This window comes from Zalophus californianus, chromosome 10 (assembly GCF_009762305.2).
Source record: "Zalophus californianus isolate mZalCal1 chromosome 10, mZalCal1.pri.v2, whole genome shotgun sequence".
NCBI classification, from domain to species: domain Eukaryota; kingdom Metazoa; phylum Chordata; class Mammalia; order Carnivora; family Otariidae; genus Zalophus; species Zalophus californianus.
In genome coordinates, this window is record NC_045604.1 from 46,496,800 (window position 1) to 46,511,824 (window position 15,025).

The window sequence follows — 15,025 nt, forward strand, 5'->3', positions numbered from 1 at the left end:
AATAGTTTTAAATTCTCCAGTCTATCATGTGGATTTTTTAAAAATTCTAATTGTTTTTTTTTATTTTATTATGTTATGTTAATCACCATACATTACATCATTAGTTTTTGGTGTAGTGTTCCATGATTCATTGTTTGTGTATAACACCCAGTGCTCCATTCAGTATGTGCCCTCTTTAATACCCATCACCAGGCTAACCCATCCCCCCACCGCCCTCCCCTCTAGAACCCTCAGTTTGTTTTAATAATTTGTTTAAAAAATTCTTCCCAATTTGAGTATTATATTATTTCCAATGTAACTAATTTACTTTTACTTATTTATTTGCTTAAAGATCTTATTTATTTTAGAGAGAGGGTGCCAGCAAGTGGGGGGAGGAGCAAAGGGAGAGAGAATCTTAAGCAGTCTCCTCACTGAGCACAGAACCTGATGCAAGGCTCAATTTCACAACCCTGAGATCATGACCCAAGGCAAAATCAAGAGTGGGACGCTTAACTGACTGAGTCACTCAGGCGCCCCCTACTTTTATTTTTTTAATTAAAGTTTAAGATGTTTTTCATCTTGGTGAAATTTTATTAAATTTTAGCAGGGTTGTTTTTATCTTTTTTATCTTATACACAAAAGTGCTTACTGACACTAAACTAATGGTAACCCAATCTTTAATTACGTCTTTATAGACTATGTCTAGATAGCCGCAAACAGTATGTTAACAATGTGGTTTACTGGCTACAAGTATATATATTCTTCAGGATGATTAAATGAAGATCAGAAAGTGTTCCAGAGTATCTCTTTCAGTAGAATCACATTTGGCTCCTAAATGTCTATAGACCAGCTGAGAGCCTTAATGTAATGAACAAATTACTCTTGGCAGTTTTAAGCTCTTAAGCTGAAAGATTCAGTTGCTGCCTCAACAGAATATTTCATTTCAAATCCTTGATGTGGGAGACTGATTGCATCAGGATTGTGTCTGGCTATTTGGTTATGGTATTAGAAACAATTTTATAACATGCCTGAAGTAACACTCTCAGATGATTTTTTAACAAGGTTATCTAACAGAATGAGCATTGCATCTCAATGCTAGTGCTGAGATTGTTATTAATGGCAGAAAAGTGAAACTACCATGAGAATTAACAAAATGGTTGACATCTGATTCTAGTTTTCTCACTGGTAGTTGAGATATGTTCTGTAATCCGAACGTGTGTCTTTTGTTAGTTGATCTGGTGAATCCTCTAGGGAGACATTGCTTTTGTAAATGGCTAACTGCATTTCCACATGGTAAACTGCCTAGATAATTAGAGTCTATCCAGGTGGTAACTTGAGTTACCAGAATTTTGAGACTGTTTTTACAGATAGAATAAAATGCTAATGGACTTGTGATATTTGATCTTGGTTCTTTACTTGAAGTCCCTTAGAATGGGACTGTAAAATAAAATCAGAGTCTTCCTAGTTTCCCCAGGTTAACTTTTCAGTGCGTTAGTATTGAATTTAGTCAATTAGAGCAGTGATTCTCAAACTCTCAAACTTTTCCTGGATAAGGAATTATCCAAGGAACTTATTTTTTTAAAAAAGCAGATTTCCAACCCCATATCTAGAGATTCTGATTCCCTAGGCCTGTTGTTCTAGCCTGAGAATCTGCATTTACAAAAGACCTCTCGGGTAGTTTCATGGATAACATTTTTTTTTCTTCATACACTGCTATGTTTTTATCCCAAAATAGTAAGACAAATAGGATATGGATAAAATAATGACAATGTAGACTGGCCTAGGGGTTTGAAGGAGAACGTTAAACTCCCTAGAATTTTGCTAGCATCCCAAAGAACAGAAGCTCCAGGGGTACCACTTTGAATTTCTGGATCATTTCTGAAGTGGCCCCTCTACCTCATTTGGAAAATCCTGTGAGGATGGACTGAAAATATACATAGCTGTTTGATTAACCCAGTATGGAGCTATTTTAATGCATTTCCCCTCTTGAACAGAGAGATTGCATGCTCCGAAATAAAAGGAAAGCCCTGTTTATTCAGAGGTGGAGCAGGGAGAGACCTAAAAAATCTCCAGAAAGCCTTCAGCACTGTAACTAAATGTTAATGTTTAAAGATATACCTATATTTCAGGAAACCATTGGTAGTGCCACACGAAAGCTCATTCTAGTTTTATTTATTTATTTTTTTAAAAAATTTTATTTGTTTGTTTATTTTTTATTATTATGTTATGTTAATCACCCTACATTACATTAGTTTTGATGTAGTGTTCCATGATTCATTGTTTGTGCATAACACCCAGTGCTCCAGAAAGAACGTGCCCTCCTTAATACCCATCACCAGGCTAACCCATCCCCCCACCCCCTCCCCTCTAGAACCCTCAGTTTGTTTCTCAGAGTCCATCATCTCTCGCGGTTCATCTCCCCCTCCGATTTACCCCCTTCATTCTTCGCCCCCTGCTATCTTCTTCTTCTTTTTTTTTTTTTGACATATAATGTATTATTTGTTTCAGAGGTACAGGTCTGTGATTCAACAGTCTTACACAATTCACAGCGCTCACCATAGCACATACCCTCCCCAATGTCTATCACCCAGCCACCCCATCCCTCCCACCCCCACCACTCCAGCAACCCTCAGTTTGTTTCCTGAGATTAAGAATTCCTCATATCAGTGAGGTCATATGATACATGTCTTTCTCTGATTGACTTATTTTGCTCAGCATAATACCCTCCAGTTCCATCCATGTTGTTGCAAATGTCAAGATTTCATTCCTTTTGATGGCTTCATAATATTCCATTGTCTATATATACCACATCTTCTTTATAATGGATAACATTTTATGAAATAGCATTTGAATCTATTCTACAGAATGAACCCTATGATTTAGAAAGGTATATCTTTAAAAGAAGCCCTTGACTCTTTTCTTTCTGGCAAAATAGAGTCATTATTAGCCAATGATTTAAATAAGTGCTGAGGTAAGATATTTTTATGTATTTTGTGTATTCACAAAACATAAATACAAAAGACATACACTATTACCTGATTACTGGCTAGTATGTATCATCTCAAGTGGTATAAATCTGTTTAGAGTTGTTATTTTATGGCCTGTCTAGTTGGTCTTGAGTTTGAGGGATGAAATGTGATGAAAAAGGATATTTTAAAAATCTAACAAAACTATAGACTAGTATTAATGACACTTGTTTAATAAGAAATGAGAGCTCTAGCTAACTGTAGCCATCTGAATGCATTATTTTACTATTGAATGTACTATTGCAAAGCTATGGATATTTGATGAAATAAACTGTTGTACCCAGGGTTATAATTTATAAGAATAAAAGATGCTTGTCAATTAACTTCTGACATTGGATCTAAAATTATAAATTAATTTCATTTATATGCAGTAAAATGTTTTTAAAAGCAGAAATAGAAAACAGTTTCAGAAAACATAAAGGTATAATAGTTACTTGCTTTGAATACATACTTTACGAATAATATTCTTGCTTATATGGGAATCAATAGCTTAATTCATAGCCTCATTTACATTTCTTTACCTCCACATGTCTGTTCGGAAACTGCTGCTATCGGGAATAATCTTAAGAGTTACACATACATACTTTACAAAGTTTGGGTAGTAGTTTTAAAAAAAATAATAAAATAAAATATATAACTAGCAAGAATATTTTGGTTTTAAATAGCATATCTGTAGCTGCTGCAACCTCTCCTCATCTAACAGTAAAATATCAATAAAGACCTCAAAAAGACAAAACTGAAGAATGCCCAAACCCGCTGGCAATGGATAGTAGCAAAAATTCTGGGAGGAATTTTATAGCTATTACGTATAAAGATTTTTATTTATATATATATGTATATATAGTGTAAATATATATATGTGATGTTCATATTTTAAGGTCAGTGGAATGAAAATCTCAACCAATGGTCCATCCTTTTTATGTTCACATGAAAGCTGGGAGGATGTATCTTTGTCCTTCTCTTTCATACTTTGCTCCAAAAAGAAAATATTACAGCCATAATCCTGTCTCCTCATACATATTAATAGTGATAACCATCCAGTAAGGAAAATGTAGGACAAGAAGTAGACAGGCTAATTGAACAAAATAATTAAAATAAAATAAAATAAAATAAAATGTAAATACAGAGAGAGAGAGAGGAAAAAAAGTAGAAAGGTAAGCTGGGACCCACGTAGAGAATTGTAACTTGGATATATGTTTCTCTCCAAATGAAAATATTTGGAAACAGGAGAGACATTGATAGGGGTGTCAACTAGGGATTTTAGAGAGAGCTGGTAGCAGATGGCAGCATCCCAATCTCAGCCCGAAGAGCATCATAGATGAGAATTGTGCAAGGAGCTATGCACATCAGACTAACTCAGCTGCAGAGCTGCAAAGGCAGTTCAGCTAGAACAGAAGTAGCCAAATAATCAAGCTAGGTCTATCCAAACACTTTGTTGATAGACACTGGGTCTGGATTTGATGTCACCTAATTTGAGGATGAATAAACAGAAAATTATCAAAACAAAACAAAACAACAGGAAAAAAAAAATAAAGCATTGGACCTAAGAAAAAGATACTGGGGAACAAAATAAGGGGGAATAGCCTTAGAAGAAATGGTTGCTTCTGAAGGCAGTTTATTCTGAAGACGAAAAAAATGTTTAGTGTCACCAATGTCTTTCTAAAAGACCTATCCTCCTTTCAGCAGGAGTATATATAGGTAAAGGAGGAACTGGCTGAGGTGATAGGACAACTACAGGTGTGATGGAATAAGAAAGGATTTGTTATTAAAATGGTATAATATAATGCAAATTTGAATTAGAGGCACTAAAAAGCAGAATTTATATTACATAAAAATAAAATCAGGGATGTGGTACATAAATTTGAGAAGTTCTTTCAGAACGTTGAGGAAAAGAATTAAGAGTGAATAATATATATATATATTTTAAGCAGAAATAAAAACCAGAGACAGGAACTTGGAACTTCAAGATTTCTAGGTATATGGCATATGTATGTATATAACAAAGACAAGTGAAACAAAAGAAATAGAAAAAGATACAGTGGAAGAAAATTATCCTAGGGAGGAAAACAAAAATAGTCCTGGGTGAGCAAATCAAGCAAGGTCAATGAAGAGAGAACTTCATCTAGACACATCCTGGCTGCAATTTCAAATTATTAGTATAAGAGACAAAACTCCACAAGCATATGTTCAGACTAAACCAATATGTTGTAAGCTGAGGGATAAAATCAGACTGGTGTCAGACTTCTCAGCTATGTTAAAGGCTAGAACATAATTGCAATGAATATTTGTCGTATTTTGGTTCTTAGGGTCTGAATGTGTCCTCTAATTTAGGAAGAAATTCTCTATTTTCTTAGTGGGAAGCAGAAAGGCAGATGAAATCAGATAATTCCTTTCCCCATCCTAGAATCAGCCATTCCAATGCTCCCAGTGGGACTTTAACTCTTGCTTAGACCACGGGCACTTAAAAGCCTTCAATTTTGGCAGTATCATGAAATTTTGAGCACAGCAGTAGCAGAAGCAAGTGTCCTACTGGCCCTTTTCCATCATTCTCATTTCCCTTAGTGACATTAGACTCATTATCAATTTACCAGAAGAGCCTTGAGAAGAAACACTGGTCCTAGAAACTATGGCTGTTTGAATCAGTCACATAATGAGCATGAGAGAATGTGACCGGGTTGATGCTCTTCTTTCATTATGAGAATTCCTCACTGTGGAGATAATGGTATAATTAGACACAGGAAATTCTTTGGAAAGGGGATTCCCTCAAGCGGGGTTTACAAGACTCAGAAGTCCAGCTAGTCAAACATATAAACAAACAAATTGAAGCCACCCACAGTTAAGCCAGGAAGGGGGGAAAAAACCAATTAGATTGATATAGACGAAAATGTGAATATGAGATTGACCACTGCTTGTTTGGAGGCAATGGAATTATAAATGACCTACTTACTTCCTTTTTTCTGTACTTAAAAAAAGGTATTTAATAGGAATATATTATTTTAAAATTTTGTGTAAATAGGATTTAAAAATTTTTGAGAGTGCTCACATTACTTTTATTGGGAGTTTGAATTATGTATGGGTAATGTATTTTCTTTCTTTGCTAAATTTTCCCTAAATTTTCTTTATCACTTTTATATTTAAAATATTAAGATATAATAAGAAAGTTAATATGAGTATAAAAATAAAGAATAATTAAAATAAATTAAGAAACAATGCCTCTCAAAGTGTCATGTTAGGACTTCTATCAATATGAAAATTCATATTTGAAAGCTTAAGGGTCTGGAATTTTATAGAACTATATTACAGAATAAGCTGTTTTAAATCCTTTCTGAAGCAGGGGCACCTGGGTGGCTCAGTGGGTTAAGCATCTGACTCGATTTCAGCTCAGGTCATGATCTCAGGATCGTGAGATCAAGCCCCGTGTCAGGCTTGGGGCTGGGTGTGGAGTCTGTCTCTCTCCCTCTGTCTGCTGCCCCCGCCCCCCTGTGCATGCACACATGCTCTCTCTCTCTCTCAAAAATAAAATAAAATAATCCTTTCTGAAGCAAAGTGAGGTCAAGCAAAAAGAATAAATGCAGAATTTCAGTTAATAATTACATTAGGTTTCCTATACTGAATAGTCCAGTAAAAGAGCCATGATGATCTCTTCAGTTTTTCCCTTTGCAAGATTTTCACAGAAGTAAATTGTGATTTATAGAAGTCTGTATCTATGTTGGAATAATGAAAACTGCTTTTTATTAGCTCATCTCTTTTCCTAAACGTTTTGATACATTGGAGTCTTGCTAGTCAAGCTTTTTGTTTTTGAAAGTTGACCTGAGACATGTATATGTCTGTTTTAAATACTAGTGCCATCTTTGTGTATTTCATTTAGATGAGATGAAACCATCTACTTAAAATGAAAACCCCCAAATCATTACTTGTTGTCAAAAGTGAATTGTATTCATTGCCTTGGTTGTTTGATGTCCCAGTATGAATCAGCACAAATGAACAAAATGCTTTGTTAAAATACTGCCTTCTAGGGCTCCTGGGTGGCTCAGTTGGTTAAGCATCTGGCTTCAGCTCAGGTCATGATCCCAGGGTCCTGGGCTCCCTGCTCAGCAGGGAGTCTGCTTCTCCCTCTGCCGCTGCGCCTCTCCCTGCTCATGCACTCTCTCTCTCTCTCTCTGTCAAATAAATAAATAAAATACTGCCTTCTGTAAATGGATCTAATAAGGAGTGAGTTGGAGGCCTTTAGATTTGATGAAGAATAATCTAGTGAAGTTTTGCCTCAAGTATTCACTGCAGTGGTATCCAAGGAATGTGCAGTTTTCCATAGAAATATTTGCTTTCCTACTTCTTCCTATGATGACTGTAAATTTTATGAAAAGTTTCATGTTTAATTACTTTATCTGATGAATGTATTCTAATGACTCCGTGGTTAGGGGCCAACTTCTGTTATAACGCAACCCAATTCTACTCAATAAAATATATAGATCTTCCTTGACTTATGATGGGGTTATGTGACCCCTACTGGCTTGCTCTAGGTTACAAAGCCAGCAAGAGACACAGCCCAGATCTGTGTCTTTCCATTGTTCTGCATTGTATTCAGAAATGCCTATGCATGCTATTAGCAGGCTTCAGGTGCAAGTGTAAAAAGATTAAATAAAGGGTTCTTGGTATGGATAGAAAAGTGAGAGTACTGATTTTTTTTTTTTTAATAAGAAAGTTACAAATGTCTGTAGGTTTCTGTGGCATGGGTTAAAAATCTCTGGAAATCTCAGCATTGTGTGTAACGATGATTTAGAGAAATCACTGCTCGATTTTAATTCCCTAGCCCTCCCTTCTTACTCCCTCCTTCTCTGGTGCTTTATAGAGTAGACCAGGTAGATCACAACAGTTTGGTAAATCCTTTGACCTAAGTTCTGGTAGAGTAGCTGTTAAGGAGCAGTCTAGAGGAGAGAGAGAACAATAAATAGGCTCCAAAAGAAGCACACAGAGAAAATATGAGATGACTAGATAATAAGCTCCATGAAGGCAAGACCCAACTTTCTTTAGTTTTGTTTCTTTGGTGCCTGACACAATATTTAGCACATAGTATTGCATGCATGCCTATCTGTGGGAAGTTTGAATGACAAGTAGAGTATTTAGGCAAGGCAACTTTGGCCAAGTCTGAAAAATATTTATGTAATAGCACATACTAAGAAATTATTTGATTTATTTTTTTTAAAGATTTTTTTTTTTATTTATTTGACAGAGAGAGACACAGCGAGAGAGGGAATACAACCAGGGGGAGTGGGAGAGGGAGCAGGCTTCCCGCGGAGCACAGTGCCCCGGAATTATTTGATTTAAATTCCCCTGAACATTGTTTAATGTTTGAGTTATTATTTTATGAGTTAATTATCCAATTAAAAAATAAGTTCTGTTTCTACAGATTAGATTTTTAATACAGGGAAAATGTAGTAACTTGCTATTTTATAGGTGTGAGGAAAGGGCTATGATATTTGACTATTATGAATAAAAGTTGAATTAGCTCTTAGTCCTTAACTACTTCATCTGCAGAAAGGTTTAGCTTAGGAGCATTTGGTTGAGAGTGCAGAACTGATGAATAATCACTATGATGCTGGAATCTTCATTTATGCTACATCTTACAGCACTATCTATGTAATACTGCTTAGCCACAGGTATACTTTTCCCCATAATAATGAAACAAATACTGAAACACATGAAATGCCTTGACTAAACAGGTCTACCAAGTGTCCGGGCTGGTGTCTTGTTTGTTCATTTGTTTATACTTTTATTCATTCATTCATGTATTCACCAAAACTTTAAGTGTCAGATATTGTGCTCCTTGCTGAGGATATAAATGAGAATAAAATAGCATCCTTCCCTCAATAAGTTTATAATATCAGAAAGGAAATAAGTAGATTAAATGAATAAATATTTATAACACAGAGTGGTAAGAACTTCACCAGGGTACTACACCCAGGAGCATTTAATTCTGTGTCAGTGATGAGTAGATGTTGAGGAGGGCTTCACACAGGAGATGGTGCCTTTTTTTCCCCCAAGTCAAATAAGAATGGCCTTCCTCTCTTATTTGGAAATTCTGTGATTTTAGAAAATTGTTATAAAGAGATCCCAGTAAAGAAAAGGTAATGCTAGTCATCATTTAATTGAAGATTTTCTAAGTAAGAAAGAATAAGATTTTTAAAATTCTGTCATTCTTACCAATCTTGTCTACTGTCTTAATCTGTTTTGGCTAATCACCCAACGAAGCTCCTGAATTCCTGAATTTTTGTTATTGTTATGGAAAGAAAAAATATTGTATGGAAACAATGTTAATGTGTAAATAATTTTATACTAGGAATTACTTCAAATGGATATCAAGGCAGCAAACATTTGCTACATATTCTTACATCTTATATTGGGAAAATAAAAATGATAAATTTTTAGGAAATCTTCATGCATATTTGCCAGTAGTATTTTCTCGCTAAAATAGAATTCAACCTAAATTTATCATTGTCTATGTCTGACATTATTGCCGTTCTTTTATTAACTGAATTTCCTAAGCATATTGGTTTGTAGGTGTGGGGTTTTTTACAAATCCAGCATATAACTCTCAAGATTTAGTCCTTGCCTGTGTGTTTTATTGCCAATGCACCACCTACTGGTAAATCAATGAATAAATGACCTCTCAGATTTAACAGAACTTGTCTAGTCCAGCACTGTCTAGTAGAAATTTCTACAATGATAGAAGTGTTGTATATCAGTGCTGTTCCATGTGTATGTGGCACTTGAGCACTTGAAATATGGCTAATGCTCCTAAAGGAACTTGTTTTGAAATTTGATCTAGTTTTAGGCAATTTAAATTTTAATTGAAATAGACATGTGGAGGGCGCCTGGGTGGCTCAGTCGGTTAAGTGTCCAACTCTTGATTTTGGCTTAGATCATGATCTCAGGGTCATGTGGAGTCTGCTTAAAATTCTCTCATTCCCACTCTCTCTGCCCCACCCCTCCCTCTCTAAAAAAAATAAAGTAAAAATAAAAATAAATAGACATATGGCTAGTGGCTACTCTATTGGACAGCACAACTCTAGTCTTTTCCAGAGAAAAAAGAAAAGCAGAAATATCAAGAGCAGAAGTCTTAGGAAACTTATTGCTGCTGCCATGTAGATTAACCACTATCATAATTCATTGGGATTATTGCCATTCAGGAATAATTCTGCTTTGGAAAAGTTGTAGCCAGTTCTTCATATTTCCACTGATGAGATATCATTTGGAAATATGCGTTTGATTCCAAATCTTTGGGATTTCAGTGGCCTATGCCTCTTTCTCCAGGCAGTTGATCTCTGTTTTTGTTGTTTTTGTTTGGTTGATTGGTTGACTTTTAGTTTTCATCCATTGCTCTTTGGAAGGAATCCCTGACCATTTTTATGTGAGCTTTCTAGTAGGCATGGAAAAGCTTTAAAAATGTTAAAATGTATTCCATTAACATTTCCACTCATTGAAAATTAAGGAAAAGTTAAATGAGCAAACACATCTGTCTATTGTAAATCATTCTTACATTCTTACATTCTTAGTGAAATTCTGTTAATCTCTTTGGGCAAGCCTCATGTTTAACAGTTGGTTACCACCAGAACTAGCTGGGGTCACCTCCCTAATCAGAAACGGAAGTAATGCATTTTCAAACAATGTCAGTATGTTTTAAATACACTGATTGAACTAAATCACTAGGCACACGTCTTTTGGGTTAGGACATGGCTACTAATTACAATTCTCAGCAGGCTCAATGATAGTCATTATGTAACTTTTTGACGTTAGCTTTTTCTACAGTAAACACAGATATTTAGAAGAGTCGGAGATCCTGTAAAATATGTTTTACAGTCTGCACAATTCAATAGAAATTAGGTTTGGTAATTAAAGACTGATTCTTTCCCAATTTCTCATGTAGCATTGCTTGATGTCAGATCATTCAATATCTTATCCACAATGACAAAAAAAAGTTTTGGGAACAGTTGTAAACCTGTTCTGTTATGTTTTCAAAAATATGAATCAATTAAGTGGTTGGGCTGAATGCAGGTTTTTAACTATCCCCAAAACAAGGATATTTACTTAGATTTTATTGTAAGAACTGAAGTAAAAAAAAGAAACTTAATACTAAAAACTACTTACTGGAGTATCTTCTCATCAGGGTCTTAGTTCCTCGTTACACGAAATTATCACGAGGAACATTTAGAAGCTTGGGAGTCTTCCATCACAGGGATCAATTGACAGCCCTGAAATACTTTTTTTTTTTTTCCAAAATGTAATTCAATGCCTTTTTAAACAACAACAATTGGCAATTGGTTGCTCCACTAGGTAACTTTTGGACACATACCCTTTTGGGGGAGGCTAAGAAAAGCTTCTAAAACTTTTTAACCCTATTTCTTTTGGACACTGAAAGTTACTGAGCTAAAAATCCTTTCTTGCCTGAGTCTGTTAATCTAATTGCTTTCTGGGGTAGTGAAAGCACTAGACCAGGAGTCAGGGTACTTGGGATCTGTTTTAAGGAATCATGCCTGACCTCTTTCTCTCTTTCACCCTTTGCCCTCCTTCCCCCAGACCACACAAACACAGTGTACCCATTTTTAAAATTGAATTTCAAATGCCTTTTTATTTATGGACATATTGGGACACATTTTCTATGGGAGGATGCTAGAATCAGTGGATGCTTGGGAATGCTGATTGGGATCGGTGTGAATGGGCTAATGTGAAATTTAGAGTTCAGATGGAATTATCCTAGGTATAGTGATATGTTTAGGCCTATGTACCTTCCACTTTCCCTATACATGGTTAGTTCAGTTTTCCCTGTTTTTAAATCGCTCCCTCTCTTACTTCCAGTGGTAACACCCTCACCCATCTCAAATGTCACATGCCTAAACTATTAAAATCCTCATTTTGTGGACTTCCTTCCTTTCAGTTTTGTTCCCTCACTTTAATCCATAGTATAACCAGGCAGACTTTCCCTAAATACTGCTTTAAATGTCCATGCATTCAGAACCTTTGTGTTGTTTCCTAATTACCCCAGAGTAAAATTTACAAACCTCAGCCCTCCACAAACTGACTCCTACATAATACTTTTAACACTTTATCTTCAACATTTATCCCTCATAAAACACTGTAGGGTGCAAAAAAAATGTTTCCTTTCAATATATGGATACTATTTAAGGGAATTAGATATTCATATGTCTTTTCCCTTATTCCTATTTCTTTAATCTGGGTAACTAATATTTGAACTTGTTATTAAGGATTCATCTCTAATTATGAATTGAAAGTAGAGGAACTTTCAGATTTATTATTTCCTGCCATAAAATATTACTGATGCTGCCAGATTTTATATGTCAGAGCAGTATCAGGCAGATAATTTTTGGAGTCTGTGTATGAGTTTTGAATTTTCTTGGTATTGAATTTCTCAAAAGGATGGCTAGGTACTACTCTTGTCTCATCTGCAGTCTCCAGAACTGATTTTCTGGTGGCCACTGAATGTTTCCTCTGCCAGGCTCCGTGTCTATTATACTTTCAGTGGATTCCTGTTTTCTACTGCTTTGGCCCCAGCCTCTGTTCTGTTACTTCCCTCTTTCCATGGTTCACCCAATTCCACTTCCCATTGCTTGAGTCACAGAGGCATCCCAACTAGTTTCAAATTATATCATTCTCATTCTGGTTCTATGACCTAGCTCACAGAGCTGTTTTGACTTTAATGTTTCCTATCTAAATCCTACCTGTGATGTGAATTTCCTCTCATAAACCACCTTCTTTCTCCCATCCAAGTAGTAATGAGGCCTGACCCTACTTTGCTTCTGAGATCAGATGAGATCAGGTGTGTTCAGGGAGATCTGGCCATAGACTAAATCACCTTTCTGAATATTGGTTGGTCTCTTTGTTCTGGTTTCTGTAGAACTTTTTTTTTTTTTTAATGCCACACAGTTTTGCACTTAATCACCATCAATTCCATGTGTCTAGTTTTTCCCCAGTATTATTACTGAGGTACTTCTTGACTCCCCCTTTTTATCCATAGTATCTTGCACAAAGGGAAAAACACAATTGCACCCGATAGGTGTCTGTTCCTTAATTGCTAAATGGACCTCAAAGGAATAATAACACTACAGGGAAGATTTGGGTCACTAACCTTATGTTTCATGTTTCCATGTTAATTTCAATGGCTTATTTGGGTCACATCAATAATTTTATTTATTTATTTATTTTTTTTGCGAGAGAGAGAGCAAGAGTGAACACGGCAAGGGAGGGGCAAAAGGAGAGGAAGAGAGAGAATCCTAAGCAGGCTCCATGCTCTGCGCTGAGCTGGACGTGGGGCTTAACCCCCACGATTAAGGATCCCAGGATCCCCCTTGAGATCCTGACCTGAGCCGAAATCAAGAGTTGGATGCTTAACCAACTGAGCCACCCAGATGCCCCAACAATTTTAGATTTCATTATATAAGTACTTTCCTTTCCAGTTGTAACACCTGCCAGCATATTACTGCTTACATTTAAAACCATGTTTTATAACAGTCTGAGAATTATGAAAAATTTATAGAGTTTTTTTTAAGTATTGTTTAGTTTACCCTACTTAAAGATTATATCATGGGTGAGTTTGGCAAAATTTTTTGGCACAGTCTAAAGCAATATATCAATTTTAAGTTGGCAGTGGCTGATAAATTTCCAAATTCTTGTACTAGCCAGGCTTAGGAGTAGAAGTTAGGATAAGTGGGGTGATATTTATTACACAGTATGAGTTTAAAGTTTTGTTTAAAACATACTATCTTCCTGTTTATCTGGGGACAAGAAACAAATCTATTGATTTTATTAGCTGCTCCTTTATGAGGAAGACTTTTAAAGCTGAAGATGAATATGAATGTCCTGGTTAAATATTTTAGCATATTCCATGTATAACTGACATTCTCTCTGCAATTTCATGCTGCCGCATGGAAATCAAAGGGCCAGACAAGGTTTCCTTTTCTTTGCCATGTTATGTCTGTATCAACATAAGAAGTATTAATTTGTTTTCTATGGTGTCAGGAAAGGGTGGATGTCTGTCACTAATTAGTTCACGTCACCAGGGAGAGTATTGCAGTAAAAAAGGAAATCTTTTTCAAGATGATTGATGAAGTTAAGTCTCTAATGACCAGAATTACTTCACTAAGTATGAAATTGATATTATCATAACCATATGCTCATTACATCATCATAACTACTTTTTAACAAGTGCCAGGTGACATAGGTATTAGCATGCTTTTTTTTAATCAGTCAAATGTGGAAAAACTAAATTTATCTATTTTTATTGAAATTTCTGATAAATTTTGAATATCTAGAAACATCTCAAATTTCAGAAGAATCAAATAAGATATATTTAGTATTATTTATTAGTAGGATGTGTAATCTAAATATGCAAGTATGGGAACTGTGATCAAGTTTCATTTGTAAATGCCTAGATAATACATATATAGCTAATCTGCAATAACCCTGTGAGTTATCATCCCTATTAAGGTATAGACCAGACACCATCGATTATTTAACCATTTTAAGGCTTATTAAGTGCTTTTTCTGTAAAATGGCAGTGACACCTTCATAGAGCTTTTTGTGGGAAATAAATGATAGGTCTAGAGTTAGATACCTAGCATATAACAGGCACTCAATAATTTTACCTACCTTCCTATTTTAAGAACTAACTACCAGAAAGAGATTTAGTCCCTAATTGTACATAATTTGGTTTTGTATACAACATTCTTTGAGTTCTTTGTGGTTATAAAGTATCTGAAAATCTTAGGTACTCAATAAATGTTTGTTATGTGAAAGGATGAAAACACAAATTTGCCCGTGTACTCTAAATATACCAGTGGTGAAAAAATATTTTAAATTTTTGCTTAGATAATTCAAAGCATTACCATTATCTGATTAATTTATTGATAATAATTAAATCATCCTGAAGAGCAAGTCCTATAGGTCTTTTTGAGAATGTCCTACCAGAGGCATAATAGCAACAAATCAGACCCAGCTGATGACTAACA

At 35.4% G+C, this 15,025-nt stretch overlaps 1 protein-coding gene across 1 annotated transcript in view; it reads left to right on the forward strand.

Annotated features, from left to right (window-relative positions):
* Positions 1-15,025, forward strand: part of HMCN1 (hemicentin 1) — a 471,707-nt gene that overhangs the window by 205,428 nt on the left and 251,254 nt on the right. The gene's annotated exons all lie outside the window — the stretch shown is intronic.